Consider the following 10,229-nt stretch of genomic DNA (forward strand, 5'->3'; position numbering starts at 1 on the left):
AAGGCAGGCAAAAATAAAAATGATTGGACCAGAATAATGATGACAGAATTATGTTTGAGTTAGAACCATTTTATACACAGTCCTCTATTTTCGGAGGTCGTTTATCAGCAGGACTTTTTCATTAAATACTTCTTCATACATTAAGGAAAAAGGCCTAGAGCTTATTCCAACTTAGGCATTTGCATTTGGAAGCTGTGAATCAACAACATATACTAACAGGGGGGTTCATTGTAAGTGTAACAGGACACCCTTAGGCTACAGAAACTCAAAGAAACCAATTACAGAAATATATCACTGCCCAAATCAACAGTTCATTATAATAAAAAAATGTCAGCTGGAACATACAAAGTCCTAGACCTCCAGTATCGACAATATTAGATGATTACAGGATTCTTTCCATCGCAGAGTAAAGATTCCTTCATCACAACCAGTGATGTTAGGAACATCCTCTTGGGTTAGTGAAGTCTGCCACAAAGCAAAAATACCACAAGGTTCATCACAAGATTCAAACCACTGATCCGTCTCAATCAGAAAAGGTCAGATCAGACTTTGCCAAATTATTTTTAAAAAATGGAGTAGTCCTTCACATTATTCTTTTGACAGATGAAGAGATCAACTTGTAGCAAAATGAAAGCTCATGATCTGAAGCACACTACATTACTTGTATATGGTGGAGGCATCGTGATGGACAGACATGTGTCCTGCTCAAATTCATCTCAATGCAGCTAAGCTGACTGGATGGTGTTTACAGTACAGCCAAAAAATAGTGAAAAGGATTTTGGGAAAGGCAAAAAAAGGAAGTTTCTTGACTCAAAACAGTAGACTATGTTCTGATTTGTTTTGTCCAAGTTAAACAGCCACGGTTAGGAAATCAGTGGTGTGGGATTTTATTTCTAAATTAGTGTACAAGGCAGTAATTGAGTCACAAGCCTAAAGCGAAGGTCTATGATGATTTCTCAAGAAGATATCTCACTGTTCAGACATGCTCAGTTACTGGTAATGATGGTGATGATAAAGATAACGCCACTGCTGTTCTGTCAGCACACTGTGTCCTGACTCACTTCTCCTTGTTCACGCAAAGTCAGTAGCCGTAGAGACTGCAGTTTATTAATAAACAGCAGATGATATTTTTCTCAAATCATGAAAGACCAGGAACAGCAAAATCAAAACAACAACCTCCATAATGCTAGAGCTGAGGCTTCTAAATACAAATGGTGATGTCACAATGGTTATGGCTATGGGCAAATAAAATGCTTGCCAATATCTAACCATTTTATGGTTAAGATGACTCAAATCTGTAAAAACCATGGTAACCAACCTTGGTGTCAAACTGGACTATGATTTTAAGCAAGATAAACAAGATAAAGATATATATTTATATTTAATGTGAGTTTTTACCAGTTGAGGCTTTAATACAAGGTCAAATCTGGGTCATATTTTAAAGTTTTTGAACATTTTATTGATGCTTTTATCATCTGGACTATTGTAACACAATTTATGTTGGCCTTAGCAATGCTTTATTATTTGCTTTTAAAACCTTTAATGTCACTGAGGTTTAGTGGACCAGCTCCTTCTGCTAGTCCCCCCAAAACAGAGGCAATCATCCCCAAACCGTGGAATCATTTCCCTGCCCATGTTAGGATGTCCAGCTAGTTGCCTGTTTTTAAAATGCGTCATAAAATAATTTTTTACTCAACAGCTTTTAACTGAGTATGAAAATGGTGTGTTCTAATCTTGTATTTTTTGTTTTGTTTTGTTGTGGTGTTTTTGTACAGCATTTTTTCAAACACTGTTGTTTTTAAAAAAAGTGCTAAATAAAACTGGATTGGACTGGATCAGCATCACAGCCTTACTTTTAATGTCTTCAGATAGCTTACCTGTAACATACATATCATTTCCAAGTGCTGCTATGCTGTAGCCTCCTCCCAGGTGGTCGGGGAATTCAGCCAGGTAGCGCCACTGTCCAGTATGAGGGTTGTAACAGTCCACTGTGACCAGCTCATCACAGTCCTGGTCGCAGCCTCCTACCACCACCAGGATTTCTGCCAATCCTGTGGATGGCCGAGGCCGCATGCGATGACAAGGTCTGTCGTGACGGTCGTATTCACAGGACTGGAAGCTACGCGCTTCATTCACCATACGGAGACAGGTAGGTGAAAGGTAGACAAGTGGGTCGCTCTCCACATGGGCCAACAGGAAGAACCTCCTGACAAAGGGGAGTCGGACTTGCTGGAGGAGCTCGGGCCAATAGTGTAGTCGTCGCTGGAGATCAGCCTTCACCCAACGCACTGCAATTTGATAAACTGTCTCCTCCTTGTCCACACAAAGCTCATCATCTGACACAAACTCAAGGAGGCGTTTCCATGGCAAGCGTTCAAAGTCTGTCCCTTTAGCTAGCTCCATTATGTTTTTGAGGACAAAGCGTCGCGCGCTGGCTGCCAGCTCTTTGCAAGCATAGGCCTCTGCAAAGTCCTGGATTTCTAAACGTTGGAAACATCCACCGCTGCTCCAGAAAAGCACAACATGCCTCTTTGACCGAGGGAACTGAAACAGATCGGCCGTCTTCAGCAGCAGGTCCACGTTATCCTGAGTGACGGTGATCCGTCCTGTGTACAGAAGTCCACCAGCAGACCTAAGAGCTCACCTGACACCTCGTGTAAAACAACCCGGTCCCATAACACTCTCCCTGGAGTGTCCTGCAACATAGCCCGGAAGTAGGTGCTTGGCAGCGGCCAACACCGTGCGATGACAGTGGACTCACGCCCCTCGGCACATAAAGTACATCGAAAAACTTTCGTTCGGCACGCAGTTCGTGAATTCCTCGAAGCAGGTTGAAGGCGTGGGCCGTGTCGAAAAAAGGCAAGGTGGAAGGCTGTGTCTGCAAATACTGGCTTTTTCCATTTCTCCTCTTTTAGGGTCTCTCTTTTCCAATAGTCGATCTCAAACTCTGTTTTCATCTGAAACAGATCAACACAAGAATGTAAGTCAAATCTCACTCAAAACACCACAAAGGGCTGCAGTTTTTTAGCCCTTTGGGTCAAAAACTATATATTAAAAAAACAACAACAGTTTTCTATAAGTTCATTTTTAAGAAAAGACTATCCGTCAACACAGGAACTTGTTGCACATCACTTTACAAGTTTGGTCACTAACAGACATTCCAGCCTCCAGTTACCAAGGGAATCCTCTAATGTATTTACCACCTTCTCATACATTTATGTCCTGTGCTCTCTTAGATAATAACTTTAATCACCTTAAGTTGTGAATAATTAGTGTGAATGCTTGAAAAGCATTCACAGTATTGTTCTTCTAATCTTTATTATTATATTTTATTATTATTATCTATTCCGTACGTTTTTTGAAAGCCAACTCCTTCAAAACTGTTCAACTTAGAAAAACCATTCAAACACCGTTAGATTCCTATTCTTTTGGACAACATTGCTTCTATTTTTCTCATTTTTAACATTTATATTTTTAATTTTATTCAACTTTTTTCAACAAAAATTTATAATGTATTTCAATGGGGAGACCCTTCAAATTCTCATTCAACTTCATCCTCTTTAAACTGTATCTACTTCCACATACATTGACATAGAGCCACCATTCAAACTTTAAAACGAAGACAAGACATTCAACTATTCAACTTGTATTTATCTTTTCAATATCTATTATACTTTTTTCTTCAGTTCCAGTTTAAGTTTCACGATGTTTTTTCACCCGTTTCAGAGTTTATAATGGGTGTGTATGGGACGGAATGTTGGGGCTAGAGTGAGACAGCTCAACTGCTAGAGTGAGAGGAGCAAAAAAATTAATCTTAAAATATTTTTTAAAACTGCTGCTGTGTCCGCAGCGTTTGCTCTACAGGTATGATTTTACCCTCAAAACGTAGCCATCGCTGTCCTCTTTCATCCAATGTGTTTACTATTGTACTAGGTGTTATGGTTCTTTCATAAATGTCACCAATGCACAGCCTCCTCCCTCCAACTCTTCCATAGACTCTAATGTTAAAATTGCTCAGAAGGTTCGTTTGAAAATCAGAAGAGCATGGTGTCTTTACACTGTCACCACGTCCATATAATAAACTCCACAGGCATGAAAACTGAGAATTTGGTAGACTGGACATTGCTGCCGCTCACGGTGAAAGAATTTTGTCAATACGACCTATACTTTTCATTTGGGAGCGATTTGTTTAGGGCTGACGTTTCTGTTCATTTTAAGCAGCAAAAGTGAGGCGCATGTCTGTGTACGTGTGTATGGAGCCATTGGGTGCGGTCACTATAGCAACCAGGCTCACACCTGCCTGCTTAACGAGCTCTCTCTCTCACTCTGCCAAGATTCATATTAAACACTTCTCTTTCAACTGTTGCTGTGTCCACAGTGTTACAGCCATCATTTTACCCTCAAATTGTCGCCATCGTTGTTCTTTTTCCAACATCTTGTCTTTCAAAGCTCAGAGATGTAAACTTTTTAAACTGTGTGGGTCCAAGTGGAGGGATCACATTTTAGTCATTCAGTGATTCAAAGAATATGACCTTTTAATATTCTTTCAGATGTTTTCTGACTCTAAATGTTCTTTTCTCATTTCTTAGGGTTTTCTAATTTACAATTAAAACATTTTCAGCTTTTTTTTCAAACTTCTTCTTCTGTGTAACCTTCAGCTTTTAGCAGTTCAGCACTTTTGGTTTCACGTTAAATTCGGGATTTTTTTTTTTCTCGTTCAAAATTTTTAACTCAAAATTCAGCAATTAATTCATTTCAGTGCATACATTCAGATTCAAGCATTCACACTGCAGTTTCTTCAGAAAATGCACTTTCTAGTTTAACTTGGGACCCACCTACTGTCAGCTGTTATTTCACCCATCACCTCTTGAAGCCACTGACTGTCACTGACTATATAGCCTGTGGCTGCCATGCCACTGTTAGTCGTTTCCTGTGTGGCCCCTTAAGATTTTTCGTTTTTAGTCATGTGTGACCAAGAGAAACAAATTTTCACGAGTGTGGAACTGCAGGTAATGCAGATAATCATTCCATTTCCACAAAATTACAACAACTTGTAACAAATAGTTCTTACACCTAATTTCAGTTACCTAATAATGTTTTGCTCAACTTTCCATTTGTTTGCAAGACTACAAGTTTCCTCTGCTGTTTCTGGAAGTTATTATCATACCAAGACAGGGTTCAGATGTGAGTTGAAGGCTTGTAAATTTGACTACTAGCTAAAATGTAAGTCAATGGATGAGAAAGGAACCCACTCAAAACAAAACAAAACACACACACACACACACACACACACACACACACACACACACACACACACACACACACACACACACACACACACACACACACAAAGGAACGGCACAAATATACAAAATCTGAATCTTTTGCTCCCTCAGACAGGAACATTTTCAGGCTAACTGGTTCAGAATATTTTTGTTGCTCTAAATTACAACACTGACATCAGCTGCTCTGTGTGAAATATACAGTCCCGAGTTAGACAGGAAAGATGTTGACGTTAGGGTAGAAAAATAAAATACAGCCTAAAGGAAAAACTGTAAGACCTGTAGTGAAGCTCACAAGTTTTATCCCCTAATCTCCCCTATAGGAAGCATTTTAGGGATGAAATTTCCCCCTAATTTCAAAAACCCCTACGGAGAAGATGAAAAGGATCTTTGAGATGTTTGCACGATGAATATGTACATTAAAAAAAGTTACTAGTCATCTGACTAATCGCTGCAGTATACCAGTGTCAAGCATAGACAAACACTTAGCTGTCTATACTGATAAATTTAGTACTGGCTTTGACATTAAATGACATTCGGTGAAACTTCACCGTTATAGAAAACTGGTAAAAAATGAGTCATTCCCACAACAAGACAAGCAAATCTCTATAATACACAGTGATCATTACAGAAATAATAGTCATATGTGAGCACACCAATTATAATAATCAATGTAAAGTTTTTAGCTCAAATATATTCTTCTCCTACCTGATGAGCCTCCAGGCAACGTTTCACAAGCAAAGCGACAGAATTCAACGTCTAGAAAGCACGACAGCAAAGCTCAGCATGACTCTGAATACGAACAGCTCCTTAACTGTGTTTAAGACAGAGAGCCTGGCTGAGGTTGGGGTTTATAAATACACCAGCAGTGTCCATTTTCAGAGAAGGGTGGGGGGGGAAACACCTAACATGCAGTGGGCTGACGCTGTGGGGAGCGTGTAACCACCCCCCCTCCACACTGGTATGTCTCTGTGGTCAGTCAGTCTTTGAGAGAAAAGCCAGCTGAGCCTGGGCCTCCTCCAAACCTGGAGCACAGCAGCAGACCAAAACACAGCTTCCTCTCCTAATACCTAAAAACTTCTTAGCAAAGCAGCAAAGAATCACAGATCTGCTTGGATCACAGGACAAGACCCTCTGCTAGAAACATACTCGTAGTATGCGGGTCAGACAAACGACATAAATTGTGTAGTTTGGATAAAATTCAAAACACTTCCACTGACTTTACATATGGGAAACTGCTAAATTAAAATGGTGATGTCATGCTGTCTTCAGTATTACATTTAAAGCAGTACAGCCTTAAAGAGATCCTACCGGACTCTGGAGCAATGTCCGAATTTGGCTTGTAAATTTGTTTGCATTAGTCTGTCCTCAAAAATTCCACTCTTAACTAAAAAAGAAGCTTCAGTGGCATGATCATTACTTCTCCACAACGCAAAGCCCCCAATTTTTTTTTGTGCCATTCAAAAGTACCAATATTTTGGCTATCCCGGATAGCTTGGGCCAGATATTTGTTTGATCCTGACTCAAAAATCTAAAGTGGAAATTGTGAACAGATCTATGCTACCAATTCATTCAGTTAAACGTCATATTGCTCTGTGTTTATTACGTCATATGCCAGCAGCAGTGAAAATGAATTGCTAGATGAAAAACTTAAAGGGTTCTGGAAATACTACAGTAGTTTTGTTGCTTGACCACCAGGACATCACCCGCTGCCTCAAGCTGACCACTTACACCATCGCCATCTTAGTTACACTTTACAGCTACAAGATGAGTCTGACTGAGATAGAAGAACAAAGAACAAGGTAAGGGTTAATATTTTAGGAAAAATATCAACCACTCTCAGATTTCATTTGCTGTTTTTTTTGCTTATGAACTTTTTTCACATTTACTAAAACAGTGGATTGCTAGCGGGAAAGAAAGCAGCATTTAAATAATGTATTTATGATTTGGACTCGTGATCAAAGGGCAATTTGAAGGCAACATATTGGCCTCTAAATCACTACAGACCAAGGAATTGATTAAGAAAATCATCAGAATGTAAGTCTTAACTGAAAATAATAGCTAGTACCAGGTTTGGTCAGAGATAAAATAACAAAAATAAAAATCTCCTAACATGGATGTATTAGATGTTTTTATACTGTTCGAAGAAACACGAGATAGTCTATCCATCAAATTGTGACTCTGGAAAAACAGATTAAACATTAAACAGATTAAATTCTGAAATAAACATATGGTAACAAATTCCTGCATCTCCTCTGCAGCTGCTTCCTGAGAAGTACAGTTTAACCCGTACCAGCATTGAATTTCAGTTATACAGTCCTATTAAATCACCAGGAGAACAAGACCAGATGGTAGGGTGGTTAATAGAAACCTGCATTAAATCTCATGCAAGATTCTTGTCAGTATTTGGAGATAATCATTCCTTCTCTAAACACACAGGTATCTCCTTACAGAGATTTGTTTAAAGGTTGTAATAAAGCCCCTATTCCTCTGGCCAAAGGATTTAGCTCACATTCAACACCAGGGTTCAACAATGCAGAGGTCCAAATAGCTCTGCGAGGGATCAAACTCCTCTCCTGAAGGGCAGGCAGGGCCTCACAACTCAGCCTGCACTGAGAAAACACATGTCCCTAACTTCTGTGTAAGTGATTGTCATTATGTTTGAAGAGATTACGGCATTTTCTTCCAACAAACTGATGGGCTTTCATTTCACTCAGTCGTGAAACGATTTATTACTCCCACTGTCTCTACTACAAAGACTGAAAATATAACATTCAGATCTCCCACTTAAACAACTACAAATACTTTGTTCTGCTAAGTGGAAAGAGGTGAAACTGAAAATGTACACACATATTTACCTGAAATATTTTATCTTACTAAACATACAGTAAGGCACAAATAGATTTAAATAGTACAGTGCAAAAGTCTTTTGCCACCCCTAATTTATTTATATTTTGCTAAGGAAATGGGAAACCAAAGAGCATCTTTGAGTTACAGCAGACAAAGCACTAAATGCAACCACAAAAATATTTTAAATGAAGTAGAGGGCTCAACAAAATAAAAGATGCTGAAAATAATAATTAAAAAAACTAACAAAAAAGTAAAACTGTAAATAAAATACAATAAAAATCCAGTGAAACAAACTACATTTTTTTTAAAATAAAGTGACTGCAAGTTAACTTGAAAAAGTTCAATAAAGCAAACATACCGCCCCCTCCAAAACACAAGGCTTACTAAATGTAGAATGCAGACTATTGAGCAACTTATACTCAGTGTGTTTACCAACAGCCCAAGAATAGCTGACAGAAATGTGTAGTGCGTAGGGAGGCAAACAGCCGAGGTGTGGAAACAATCTTAATGCTATGAGTAAAGAGCACAGAGAGACCAGTCCAACAGCCAAGGTATGATAGCGACACCGCCCTAAAGCCCCCCTGCCCTTGTGAACCAGTCAGGTTTTAGACAGAACCACAGCACTGAAACTGCTCTGACCAAAGTGTTTAATGACATATGTCTGAATACAGACAGTGGAAAATGTCAGTATTAGTTTTACTGGATCTCAGTGCAGCATTTGATACAAATGACCACAACATATTACTCAAACCACTGGAGAACTGGGCAGGTCTTTCAGGAAGTGTACTAAACTGGTTCAAAACATACTTAGAAAACAGGAAATACTTTGTATTTTTTCCAATAGGTAACTTCACATCTGAGCAGACAAGTATCACATGTGGAGTTTCACAAGGTTCCATCTTGGGACCCCTTCTGTTTAACATTTACATGCTCCCACTGGCACAGATTATAAAGAACAACAAAATAAACTATCATAGCTATGCAGATGACACACAAATATATATCACAATGTTACCAGGAGACCGAGGCCCTGTACAGGCTGTTGGTAAATGCATTGAGGAAATTAATGACTGGTTGTGCCACAATTTTCTCCAGCTAAACAAAAACAAAACTGAAGAAATAGTCTTTGGTGCCAAAGAAAAACGATTACAGGCCTCCAGAGAACTTCAACCTATACACCTAAAAACGACAAACCAGGAGAGAAATTTGGGTGTAGTGATGGATGCAGACCTAAACTTAGAAAAACACATTAAGACAATAACAAAATCAGCTTACTATCACCTCAAGAATATATCAAGAATAAAAGATCTGATGTCTCAACAAGACCTGGAAAAACTAGTCCATGCATTCATCTTTAGTAGGCTTGATTACTGTAACAGCATTCTTACAGGTCTGCCTAAAAAAAAAAAAAAAAAAAATCAGTCAGACAACTACAGCTCATTCAGAACTCTGCTGCTCAAGTCCTCACTAAGACCAAAAAAGTGGACCACATCAGTCCAGCTCCGAGGTCTTTACACTGGCTGCCTGTCCGTCAGAGGATAGACTTTAAAGTTCTGATGCTGGTCTATAAAGCTCTGAATGGTTTAGGACCAAAATACATCAGTGACCTCCTGACCCAGTATGAACCTTCCAGATCCCTCAGCTCATCTGGATCCGGTCTTTTATCAGTTCCCAGAGTCAGAACCAGACACGGAGAAGCATTTGAATAAAACACCAAATCCACACTTTTAAGCTTAAATTTCAAAACTTACATTTTAACTACTGATTTTATCTCGTTCTTTCGGTCACTACCCAAAATAACGAGATCACGGATACGAGCTTCCGCCGAAGGGTGGCTGGCCTCTCCCTTAGAGATAGGGTGAGAAGTTCAGCCATCCGGGAGGGGCTCAGTAGAGCCGCTGCTCCTCCACATTGAAAGGAGCCAGCTGAGGTGGTTCGGGCATCTGACAAAGACGCCTCCTGGGCGAGGTGTTCCGGACATGTCCCACCGGGAGGAGGCCCCGGGGCAGACCCAGGACACGCTGGAGAGATTATATCTCTCGTCTGGCCTGGGAACGCCTTGGTGTTGCCCCGGAGAAGCTAGAGTAGGTGGCTGGG

General features: G+C 39.8%; 1 pseudogene; it reads right to left on the bottom strand.

Moving 5' to 3' along the window:
- Nucleotides 1-1,395: 1,395 nt before the first annotated feature.
- On the bottom strand, nucleotides 1,396-2,878 carry LOC113013430 (kelch-like protein 21 pseudogene; annotated as a pseudogene).
- Nucleotides 2,879-10,229: the final 7,351 nt, after the last annotated feature.

Source organism: Astatotilapia calliptera, chromosome 20, assembly GCF_900246225.1.
Source record: "Astatotilapia calliptera chromosome 20, fAstCal1.2, whole genome shotgun sequence".
Lineage (NCBI taxonomy): Eukaryota > Metazoa > Chordata > Actinopteri > Cichliformes > Cichlidae > Astatotilapia > Astatotilapia calliptera.